The sequence below is a fragment of the Nicotiana tabacum genome, chromosome 7, assembly GCF_000715075.1.
Source record: "Nicotiana tabacum cultivar K326 chromosome 7, ASM71507v2, whole genome shotgun sequence".
NCBI classification, from domain to species: domain Eukaryota; kingdom Viridiplantae; phylum Streptophyta; class Magnoliopsida; order Solanales; family Solanaceae; genus Nicotiana; species Nicotiana tabacum.
The window spans coordinates 170,478,753-170,490,365 of NC_134086.1; positions in this window are offsets into that span (position 1 = coordinate 170,478,753).

Genomic DNA, 11,613 nt, shown 5'->3' on the forward strand with positions numbered 1-11,613 from the left:
GTAGTCAATGACACAATTATTCTATTGTATAGGCTAGGAAATGGTGTTTAGCGAATTTCACCGTATTTCCAAAATAACAATACGTTAGAATCTTTAAGTACACCCTTAATTAAATCACTTTCTTAAACTCGGGTGCGCATTGATGCGACCCAAATCCAAATCTCGATGAAGCCGAAATGTGTCGATAATCACGGGTGCATTGATTGCAACGTGGTTCAAAGCATGTTTTCGCAACATCGTAATTCTTATAAAATAAATAATGATAGAAAAGAGCTTTACAATTTGAGACGGGCCTTATCGCACGAATGGGATAGCCATTTAGCGAACTTCACGGCTTTTCCCCAAAGTGACACTACGTTAGTATCTTGAGGCACGATTTAATTAAATTACATTCTTAAACTCGGGTGCGCATTGATGCGACTCAAATCCAAATCTCGACGAAGTCGAAATATGTTGATAACCACGGGTGCATTGATTGTGACGTGGTTCGAAACGCGTTTTTCACGATGTTGCAATTCTTTTGAAATAAATAACGATAAAAAGTGGTTTACGAATAAAAGGCACATAAGCTAGCATGTATTGAAATCAGATAAAACCAAATACAACAGTTAAGCGACCGTGCTAGAACCACGGAGCTCGGGAATGCCTAACACCTTCTCCCGGGTTAACAGAATTCCTTACTCGGATTTCTGGTTCGCAGACTGTAACAGAGTCATGCTTTTCCTCGGTTCGGGATTCAATCGGTGACTTGGGATACCATTAATCTCCCAAGTGGCGACTCTGAATAATTGATATCTAAATCCCGTTCTGATTGTCCTTTAATTGGAAAAACTCCTTTACGCCCTTTTGCGGGGTGTAGGTAGAAAAAGGAGGTGTGACAGCTCTGGCGACTCTGCTGGGGATCGAACCCAGAATCTCTGGTTCAGGGTTCAGAATTCGAGCTTAGATAAATCGTTGTATTTGATTGTATCTGATTTTCCTACATGTTTCGTGCTGAATGTGTTAAATGTTACCGCTTTGATATTATCTGAATTGTATAAACTGTGCCGACACCCTTCTCTCTTCACCTCCGGGGATGTGCTTACTGGTTGAGACTCCCTATTCTGTTAGTGTCATACCTTGAAATAAGAAAGAGGCCGGACAAGTTACGAAGCCGGATGACCTTTTGGTTCCCGGTAAGTTGCCCCCTCCTCGACTCAAGTTGTTCGCTCGGGTACACAGTCTAGAACACCGACCCAGGTTTGGAACATAGAATAACATGACTTCATGCCGGATCCCTAGTAGGAACGCTTATTTGCATCACGTTGCATTTGACTTAGGGGACTCAACACAGGGGTTGGGTCCGTCTAGGACTAGCAACCTGAAATGAAAAGACCATCCTGATGCATCCTGCTTGCTCTGGACATATATTTGTTTCGAACCTGCATGTTGACCGGTCCCTGAATATCGGGAATGTTGGAAAATTGAAGAAAAAAAAAAGAGAGAGAAAAAAAGAGAAAGAATAAAATATTAATTAGGGAGTTAATTGTTAATTTAAAAATAAAAATCAATGACCAATTACTAGCGAAACTCTGCCGAAATTTTGAGAAAAAAAGGGAAAAATATTTTATTTTGTTTTACTAAAAAAAAAAGCAAAGAAAAATAGAAAAAAGAGTATTTTATTTTTCGGAAAGTTGTTTGTTGATAAAGGAAAAGATAAAAAGAGTTTTGTTTTAGTTTGAAAAACATAAGATGCTTCATTTGTTGAAAAAAAAGGAAAGGAAAAAAAGTCTTTTATTTTTAGTTTGGGAAAATAGGTTGTTTTATTGTCTGTGGAAAATGAAAAAGAAAAAGAGTCAGTTATTTTTAGCGTGGAAAAATAGGCTGTTTTTGTTGAAAAAGAAAGAAAAAAAAAATCTCGTTTCTAAAAATAGTTTTATTCGCTTATGAAACGCCAAGAATAAGTGGAAAAGAGTCATGTCTTAAAATAGTTCGGTTAATTTGCCCGAACTACGCATGGTTTGATTCTCACAGGGCGTGAGATACGTAGGCAACCCTCATCGGGTCCAACCTCCCTTTTTGCAAAAATGACCAAAATATCAAAAATTTTAATAAACCAGGTGATGCCGTTTATGTCAACAATAGCCAAATGTTCCCAAACGAGGCGCCGAAGGGTTGACGTTGCATAAACAGCCACCTTTGGTCGTATTTTGATGTTTGACCCTCACAGCCTTAAAATCTTCACCCTCGAGGCATTGAAAGGCCGTGTCGCAATATCGGGTTTTTTATCTTGAAAAATAATAAAAAAATTATTATTAGAATTGAGAATTGAGTTTTTTTTACATGAAATATAGGGGTAATTTTGAGTCAATAATATAGGTAGTTATCTCTTGGAATGAAATAAAAGTTCTCCTTTTGTTTGCTTAAACACTTTAATAAATGTGCAGGATGAGCACAATGATAAACGAGCCTTTTTCAATAATGACCAAAATCCCTTTTGAGCTGCAATTGTGGTGGAATGATCTGGGTAACGAAGGGCGAGACGAAGTGAGAAAATATTTGAAAGACCTTCCTGATTTATTAAACATTCAGCCTCGGGAGGATATCATCAGGGCATTGGTCGCTCATTGGGATGCAGCACATAATGTGTTTCACTTTTCAGACTTCGAACTCACCCCAACGTTAGAAGAAATAGCGGGGTACATTGGAAGTGACCAAGCTCCATTGAGATTCAAATACTTGATTGCTCCTAGGGCCATTACCATACATCGATTCCTGGATTCCTTGAAAATACCCCGAACAATTCATCATCCAGATTTTGCAAAAGGTTTCTGCAGTTTCCGCTTCATGTATGATAGATATGGCCACGTAGGCGGGTTCAATAATCCAGACTTTAAGCTGTGCAGCAAAAATAGCCGACAAAAATGGGAGGACCACAGACGAGTGGCATTTATGATAGCTTTTTTGGGTCTCGTAATATTCCCAAGGAAAGATGACAATATTGATTTGAAAATAGCAGGCATCGTCAGTACTTTGCAAACCATGGGGAAAAGCACTTTAGCACCTATGATTGTGGCTGATATCTTCAGAGCTCTCACTGCGTGCAAAGTTGGGGGCAAATTTTTTGAGGGATGTAACTTATTGTTACAAATGTGGATGATTGAGCATTTGTGCCCACGCTCTCAGATATTAAGTTATGGTTCGGCTGAGAAAACTTGTATAGGGGAATTTTGTACGAGAATCAAAGGGGCTAGTCTACCTGAAGGAGTCACGGCTTGGGCATTATTATTTCGGAACCTCAAAGCTAGCCAGATACAGTGGGTGCTTGGATGGTTGTCTGTCGAGGAAGTTATATATATGCCAGCAGCCCGACCGCATTTTTTATTAATGGGACTCAAAAGCATACAACATTATGCACCATATCGGGTTCTGAGGCAACTTGGTAGATATCAAGTAATCCCGAGAGATGAAGATTTGAGTACCCACGTGGTAGAAATTAGTCCTAACGGTCAATTCCCCGAGGAAGAGGTTCGTCAAATTTGGAGCGAGTGTCAGTATCTGATGGCAAACACTTGTGTGTCTGATAGGGTCAAAGGGGAAACTGCTCCAGGGTATCACGAATGGTTCAGAGGTGACGTGGCATATGGGAGACCGGCTAAAAGACCCCATCTCGAATATTTCGCTAAGTCATCCCAAGAGCAGTGGGATTGGTTAGCAAAGGAAGAAAGCTATCGAGTTGAGATTGGCAAATTAAAACAACAAGTCGAGAGTCTGAAATTCGAGAACAATGTACAGGTTGCCGCGGATCAAGGTGAAAAGAATAAACTAGCCACAGAAAATGAAGCACTTAGGGCTCAGATCCGACAGTTGAAGATGACCATTGATAAGCAACCCAAGATCCGATCCGATGAACAATTGGTAAAAAGATTGGAAAGCGAAGTCAGAGAACGGCGAGATGAGTTAGGGAAGTCTGAAAAGGCCATGGCAGAACTTAAGGCCCAGTGGGCGACGAGAACCGAGGAGCGTCGCCAATACTTGAATCAGTTGAAAAGGGACCATGAGAAAATTACTGCCAATTTAAAGAGAAAAGTGGTTTCCCTTGAGGGTAAAACGGTCAGGCAGGCCAGAGACTTCAAAACTGAAAGCGGCCACTGTTACAACTTGTTATCCCAAATGGAGGCAGAAGTGCAACAGCTGCAAGACCAGCACTTGCGAGACTCCCGAGCTTTAAAGACATGCAGTGATCAAATAAGACGCTTGCTCATAGAAAAGAAGAGAACAAAAGACAGGATTAGAGCCATTGCTCATGCTATTGTCAGGAGATGCCGGGTTTGTGAAGACATGACCTGTACCACTTTTATATCAACAGTGATGATCTATGTGAAGCAAACCATGAATGAGTTAGAGCATCTTGAAAGGGATTTGGATCCTAGATCCGCGGCGAGGCCGAACGACGCCCCGCGGACACCTAAGTTTGAAGTACTAGAATACGCATAGTCCGTGTCTGTAAGTGTTTACCATTTTGAGTCAGTCTTTTGTATGTCCGTCACCTCTCTGAGTTAAGCGTGTTTGCAGGTTTAGAGTCTTTGGTTTGATGAAAGATTGCATTTGTTAGTTTCTTCCCAAAACAAAAGATGTCAAGTTTGTAAGAATCTGTTCATTAATGAAAGTTGTGCACTTTTATTTTTAATCTTATTTTACGAACTACGCTTGGTCTGATTCGTGCGGGGTCACGATACGTAGGCAATCTCCATAGGATTCGACCATAACCAAAAGGAAAAACAAGCAAATAGAAGGAAAACTAAAAAGAAAGAAAAACGGAAGAGCGGAAAAACAAAGGGGAAGAAAGAAAAAGCGGAAAAACAAGAGAGGGATAATGCGAAGAGAAGAAAAACAAAACAAGAAGTAAAATGACCGGGATGACGCATGCAATCAAGCAAACGCATAGTAGAAAGGATTAACTGTATAAGTGCATTCATGCCAACGTGTGGTTATTAAATCTATTAAGACTAATCGCTAACAAAGTGGTTGTCTAAAATGTGTGAGTCCAGGCAGGTGGTTAGTTGATTGGCAATTCTGGCAACTCATCCATACAACACCCGGTCGAAAGATCAAGTAAAAATGACAGGGCAGGATTCGGAAATCAGCATCGTAGACCCTTCGAATGAGGTTGAGGTAACAGATGTGGGTGCTATGAAAGAAGAGATGAGGAAATTAAAGGCAAAAATGGCTTAAATGCATCGGGCATGGTCGCAGGGACACCCAGCACCACTATATCCTGCCAACCCATCTTACATCCCACCCCTGGCCCAAGCTCAGGAGCCCACCACTCCCCACGCATCTTCAGCTTTCCCTTATCAGACCCAGGGTTATGGTACTACATCATACGCTCCCCCGGCTCCACCCTCTAAACAGAACCTTCCACCACCCATGGCTCCCGTCTTTGTGGCACCGCCCCCAGCTCCATTACATAGATCATCTAGTGAGCCGCTATTCCAAACTCATGACACCCAATATTACCCTCCCGAACCCACCTTTAAAGTACCTGAACCATATACTTACTCTCCCCATTTTGAAATCCCAGGAGAAGTTGAGAAACCGGTTAAGAATGCGGAGCAAGAGGAGGTGATTCGTAAAGTCAAAATCCTGGAGCAATCCTTCAGGAACATGCATGGCTTAGGAAACCAAGTTAGCGTCGCATACAAAGATTTGTGCCCTTTTCCTGATGTACAGTTGCCTGCGGGATTTAAAATGCCAAAGTTTGACTTGTATGAGGGGCACGGTGATCCAATAGCCCATCTTCGTGGTTTCTGTAGCAAAATGAGAGGTGTCGGGGGAAAGGATGAGGTTGTTGATAGCATATTTCGGTCAAAGCCTGAGCGAGTCAGCACTAGAATGGTACACGAGGCAAGACCCCGGCCGATGGTATACATGGGATGATTTGGCCCAGGCATTCATTGGCCATTTTCAATATAACCTCGAGATAGTACCCGATCGTCTGTCATTGTTAAAACTGGAAAAGAAGCCTGGAGAAAGTTTTAGAGAATTTGGTTTCCGCTGGAGGGAACAAGCTGCAAGGGTTGACCCTCCCATGAGGGAGAGTGAGATGGTAGATTATTTCTTGCAAACATTGGAACCTACCTATTTCGGTCATCTAGTGACATCTGTCGGAAAGTCGTTTAATGAAGTGGTGAAGATGGGAGCCATGATTGAAGAAAGGTTGAAATCTATCAAAATTTTGAGCTACTCGGCGTTGAAAGCAACCACCCAGGCCATCCAAAGTGGCACTGGTGGTGTGCTAGGGAAAAAGAAGAAAGAAGAAGTTGCTGCAGTTGAAGCTAATGTTTGGTCCAGGCACAATAACCACACACACTACTACAACCAACCCAGACCTCACCACCCAAACTATCAATATACCCCATACGGTTCAACTTAACATTATTATCCACCGTCAGAACCACACTTTTCTATTCACCATGCCCAGACCTACACTCAGCCCCCAGTGCACTCACAATGGCGTACACCGAACCCCCAAAACACCCATCCACCCTCACAAAACACCTATCCACCTCCCAGGGCTAACAGACTAGGAACCAACTTCCGCCCAAACCAAGCTTTTAGAAATGAGAAGGCCCCAAACAGAAAAACGTTTACTCCGTTGGGAGAATCTTACACTTCTCTTTTCCACCGATTGAAACAGTTGGGGATGTTGACCCCAGTTGAAACCAAAGCACCAAACCCTCTTCCCAGAAACTTGGACCACTCTGTTAGTTGCGAGTATTGCTCAGGGATGCCGGGGCACGACACTGAAAAGTGTTAGAAATTGAAAAACGCAATCCAAGAGCTCATTGATAATCGCCGTATTGAGGTACAGGCTCCAGAGGCCCCAAACATCAATCAAAATCCGTTGCCAGCACATTATGAGGCCAACATGATCGAACTGATACATAAGGGGGCAGAGCCTAAGAAACCTTCGCAGGTGGTGATGATGATTCGTTCTACGGAGACCAAGGAAAAAACGTTGAGTGCAAGGCCAGGGGTTCAGTTAAAAGCAATGAAAGACAAGCCAGTGTCAGTAATAGGGAAAGTACCGTTTGTATCGGAGAAAAAGCAGGAGCCAGTCAAGATAGTGGTACCAGGGTCAGTATCGGCGCCCGTGGTATTTGTGAAGTGAGCTTATGTAGAACCGGTTGTCATAAAACCGGTAGTCCAGTTACCCATGGTGGATAGCAAAGCCGTACCGTGGAAATATGACAAGGTAGTGGTGACGTACAAAGGAAAGGAGATTGAGGAAGAGAGTTGTGAAGCACAAGGACTAACCCGGTCGGGACGTTGCTTCGCTCCTGAGGAGTTGAGAAAGGCTAAAGGCGCAAAAGACAATCCAGTGCCAGTTAAAAAAGCTGTAACGGAAGAAGAGGCAGAAGAGTTTCTAAAAAGGATGAAGGTACAAGATTATTCCATTGTTGAACAACTGAGAAAAACACCCGCCCAAATCTCGCTGTTGTCGTTGTTACTTCACTCTGAGGAGCATTGCCGAGCTTTGATGAAGATATTGAATGAGTCTCATGTGCCTGACAAAATTTCAGTGGACCATTTAGAGACAATTGCCAACAAAATCTTTGAAGTGAACAGGGTAACATTTTCTGATGATAAATTGCCTATGGAAGGCACAGAACATAACAAGGCTCTGTATTTGACGGTCAAATGTGAAGGTTCAATGGTTTCTCGGGCACTAATTGATAACTGGTCGAGTGCTAATATTTGCACATTATCCACATTGAACAAGTTAAAGATTGATGAGGATAGAATCCGCAAGAATAGCATCTGTGTTCGGCGGTTCGATGGAGGAGGAACAAACACGGTAGGGGATATCGTACTCGAATTGACTATTGGCCCAGTCGAATTCATGATGGAATTTCAGGTGCTGGATGTTGCAGTATCATATAATCTATTGTTGGGTCGACCATGGATTCATGCAGCAAAAGCCATGCCCTCCACGCTGCACCAAGTGGTCAAATTTGAGTGGGACTGACAAGAAATTGTGTTACATGGGGAATACCCCACATGCGCCATGAATGATGCCATTGTGCCTTTTATACAAACCGAAGATGATAAGGGTCCATGGGTGTATCGGATCCTTGACACAGTTCCGGTGAGCAGGGTGCCCGAGGGTAAAAGCGTGCCATGTCCCAGGGTGTCAGCTGCGACCGTCATGGTAGTATCAGAAATGATGAATAACGGGTTCGTTCCCGGGAAGGGTTTGGGGGTTGAACTGCAGGGCATTACTCAGCCCGTGTCCTTGCCCAAAAATGTGGACACCTTCGGGTTAGGGTTCAAACCAACAGCGGCAGATGTCAGAAAGGCCCGTAAGTTTAAGAAGAAAGCTTGGGTGCTCCCTAAACCAATTCCTCGATTGTCCAGGTCCTTCGTCAGGCCGGGTATCAAGAAACAGTCATTGGCAAAAATATCTGGCTCGTTAATTGAGGCGGAAGGTAATTTGGATAAGGTGTTTGAGAAAATATTTGCTGAAGTAAACATGGTTGAGGCCGGGGAAGGGTCAAGCAGAGCAGACATACAGTACATCGGACGACGTGCTAACATCAACAATTGGGAAGCTACTCCTCTTCCAGTTCGGAGGGAGTCGTGGTAGTGGGTTTTGTTTTCCTTTTTGTCACCTGGATTATTCCAGGGTTTGTAATCCAGTCGCTATGTTCCGTCCGTTTGGATGAGTTAAAACCTTGTTGTCTTTATGTTTAATGAAATGCAATTTTCTTCGCCCCTAATTCTCTTTCCATTTTTCTTTTCTTTTCTTTCTTTGTACAGTTCTTTTTATGCTGATATCAATGACATGACATGCATGAGGAATCTTCGGCCCAGTTTTAAAAGCCAATCTAGTTCAGAAGTAATAATACAAGAGATCGGGTGTGATGATGGGGTAGATTGTAACAGTGATGAAGCTTGCGAGGAAATTAGTAAAGAATTAAGTCATTTAGAAGAAAAACCCAAACCTAACCTAAATGACACAGAAGCGGTTAATCTAGGGGACCAAGACAATGTTCGGGAAACTAAAATAAGTGTTCATTTGGAGCCGCAACTCAAGGAAGAGATAATTGGGGTGTTGCATGAGTACAAGGACATTTTTGCATGGTCTTATGATGATATGCCGGGTCTAAGCACCGATTTGGTGGTTCATAAATTGCCCACCGATCCAACACTCCTCCCTGTCAAGCAGAAGTTGATAAAGTTCAAAACAGACATAAGTGTGAAAATCAAGGAAGAGATTACCAAGCAGTTTGAGGCAAAAGTCATTCAGGTGACACGATACCCCACCTGGTTAGCTAATGTTGTGCCTGTGCCAAAGAAAGATGGCAAGACCAGGGTGTGCGTCGATTATCGAGACCTTAACAAGGCAAGTCCAAAAGATAATTTCCCATTGCCCAACATCCATATACTGATCGACAATTGTGCCAAACATGATATTGGGTCTTTTGTGGATTGTTATGTGGGTTATCATCAGATTCTAATGGACAAGGAAGATGCGGAAAAGACGGCATTCATCACGCCGTGGGGAACATATTGTTATCGAGTCATTCCCTTTGGTTTAAAAAACGCTGGGGCAACTTATATGAGGGCCATGACAACCATATTCCATGATATGATACATAAGGAAATCGAGGTATACGTGGATGATGTGATCGTGAAGTCTAGACAGCAATCCGACCATGTCAGGGATTTGAGAAAATTTTTTCAAAGGCTTCGCAGGTATAATCTTAAGCTCAATCCTGCGAAATGTGCTTTCGGGGTGCCATCGGGGAAGTTGTTGGGATTTGTAGTCAGCCGAAGGGGTATTGAATTAGACCCGTCAAAGATCAAAGCTATTCAGGAGTTGCCACCTCCAAAAAACAAAACCGAGGTGATGAGTTTGTTGGGACGATTGAATTATATCAGCAGATTCATTGCTTAGCTCACGGCAACGTGTGAGCCAATTTTCAAGTTACTGAAAAAAGATGTCGCGGTCAAATGGACTGAAGAATGTCAGGAGACTTTTGATAAGATAAAGGAGTATTTGTCAAACCCACCTGTGTTGGTCCCGCCAGAACCAGGGAGACCTTTGATTTTATATCTGACAATTGTGGACAGTTCCTTCGGCTGTGTACTGGGACAACATGATGTTACGGGCAAAAAGGAGCAGGCTATCTACTATCTCAGTAAGAAGTTCACATCTTACGAGGTCAAGTATACGCATCTGGAAAGGACATGTTGTGCCCTAAATTGGGTGGCACAGAAATTGAAACATTATTTGTCATCCTACACCACTTACCTTATATCTCGCCTGGACCCGCTGAAGTATATTTTTCAGAAACCCATGCCCACAGGAAGGCTTGCAAAATGGTAGATCTTACTTACACAATTCGACATTGTTTATGTGACACGGACTGCCATGAAAGCACAGGCATTAGCCGATCACTTAGCGGAGAACCCCGTTGATTAAGATTATGAGCCTTTGAAAACCTATTTCCCTGACGAAGAAGTGATGCACATTGATGAATTAGAACAAGCCGAGAAGTCTGGATGGAAACTCTTCTTTGATGGGGCTGCAAATATGAAGGGCGTGGGGATAGGAGCAGTACTTATTTCAGAAACAGGTCAGCATTACCCCGTTACAGCTCGGCTTCGTTTCTACTGTACAAATAACATGGCAGAATACGAGGCGTGTATATTGGGATTGAGATTAGCGGTGGATATGGGTGTACGGGAAGTCTTGGTCATGGGTGACTCGGACCTACTAGTTCACCAGATTCAAGGAGAGTGGGAAACAGGGGACTTGAAACTTATACCGTATCGGCAGTGCCTGCATGAGCTTTGCCAGCGTTTTCAGGCCATAGAATTCAGGCATATTCCAAGGGTTCATAATGAGGTTGCTGACGCTTTGGCTACTTTGGCGTCAATGTTGCACCATCAAGATAAGGCTTACGTTGATCCGTTGCAGATTCAGGTCCGCGATCAGCATGCTTACTATAATGTGATAGAAGAGGAAATCGACGGAGAGCCGTGGTTCCATGACATCAAAGAGTACATCAAAGCAGGAACATATCCAACACAGGCCACCGGTGATCAGAAAAGAACAATTCGACGGTTGGCGAGTGGGTTCTTCTTTAGTGGAGGGGTAGTGTACAAAAGAACACCAGATCTCGGGTTGATGAGATGTATAGATGCACAGCAGGCCATAACTATCATGACTGAGGTGCATTCCGGATTTTGTGGACCACATATGAGTGGGTATGTTCTAGCAAAGAAGATTCTCCGAGCAGGTTATTATTGGCTCACGATGGAGCGGGGCTGTATCAGTTTTGTGCGCAAGTGTCATCAATGCCAAGTGCATGGAGATTTGATTCATTCTCCGCCGTCAGAGTTACATACGATGACCGCACCATGGCCTTTTGTGGCATGGGGCATGGATGTCATTGGGCCAATTGATCCAGCAGCATCAAATGGGCACAGGTTTATCTTGGTAGCTATAGATTATTTCACCAAATGGGTGGAAGCTAAGACATTCAAGTCTGTGACCAAGAAGGCTGTAGTTGATTTTGTGCATACAAATATCATTTGTCGATTTGGGATCCCAAAGGTAAT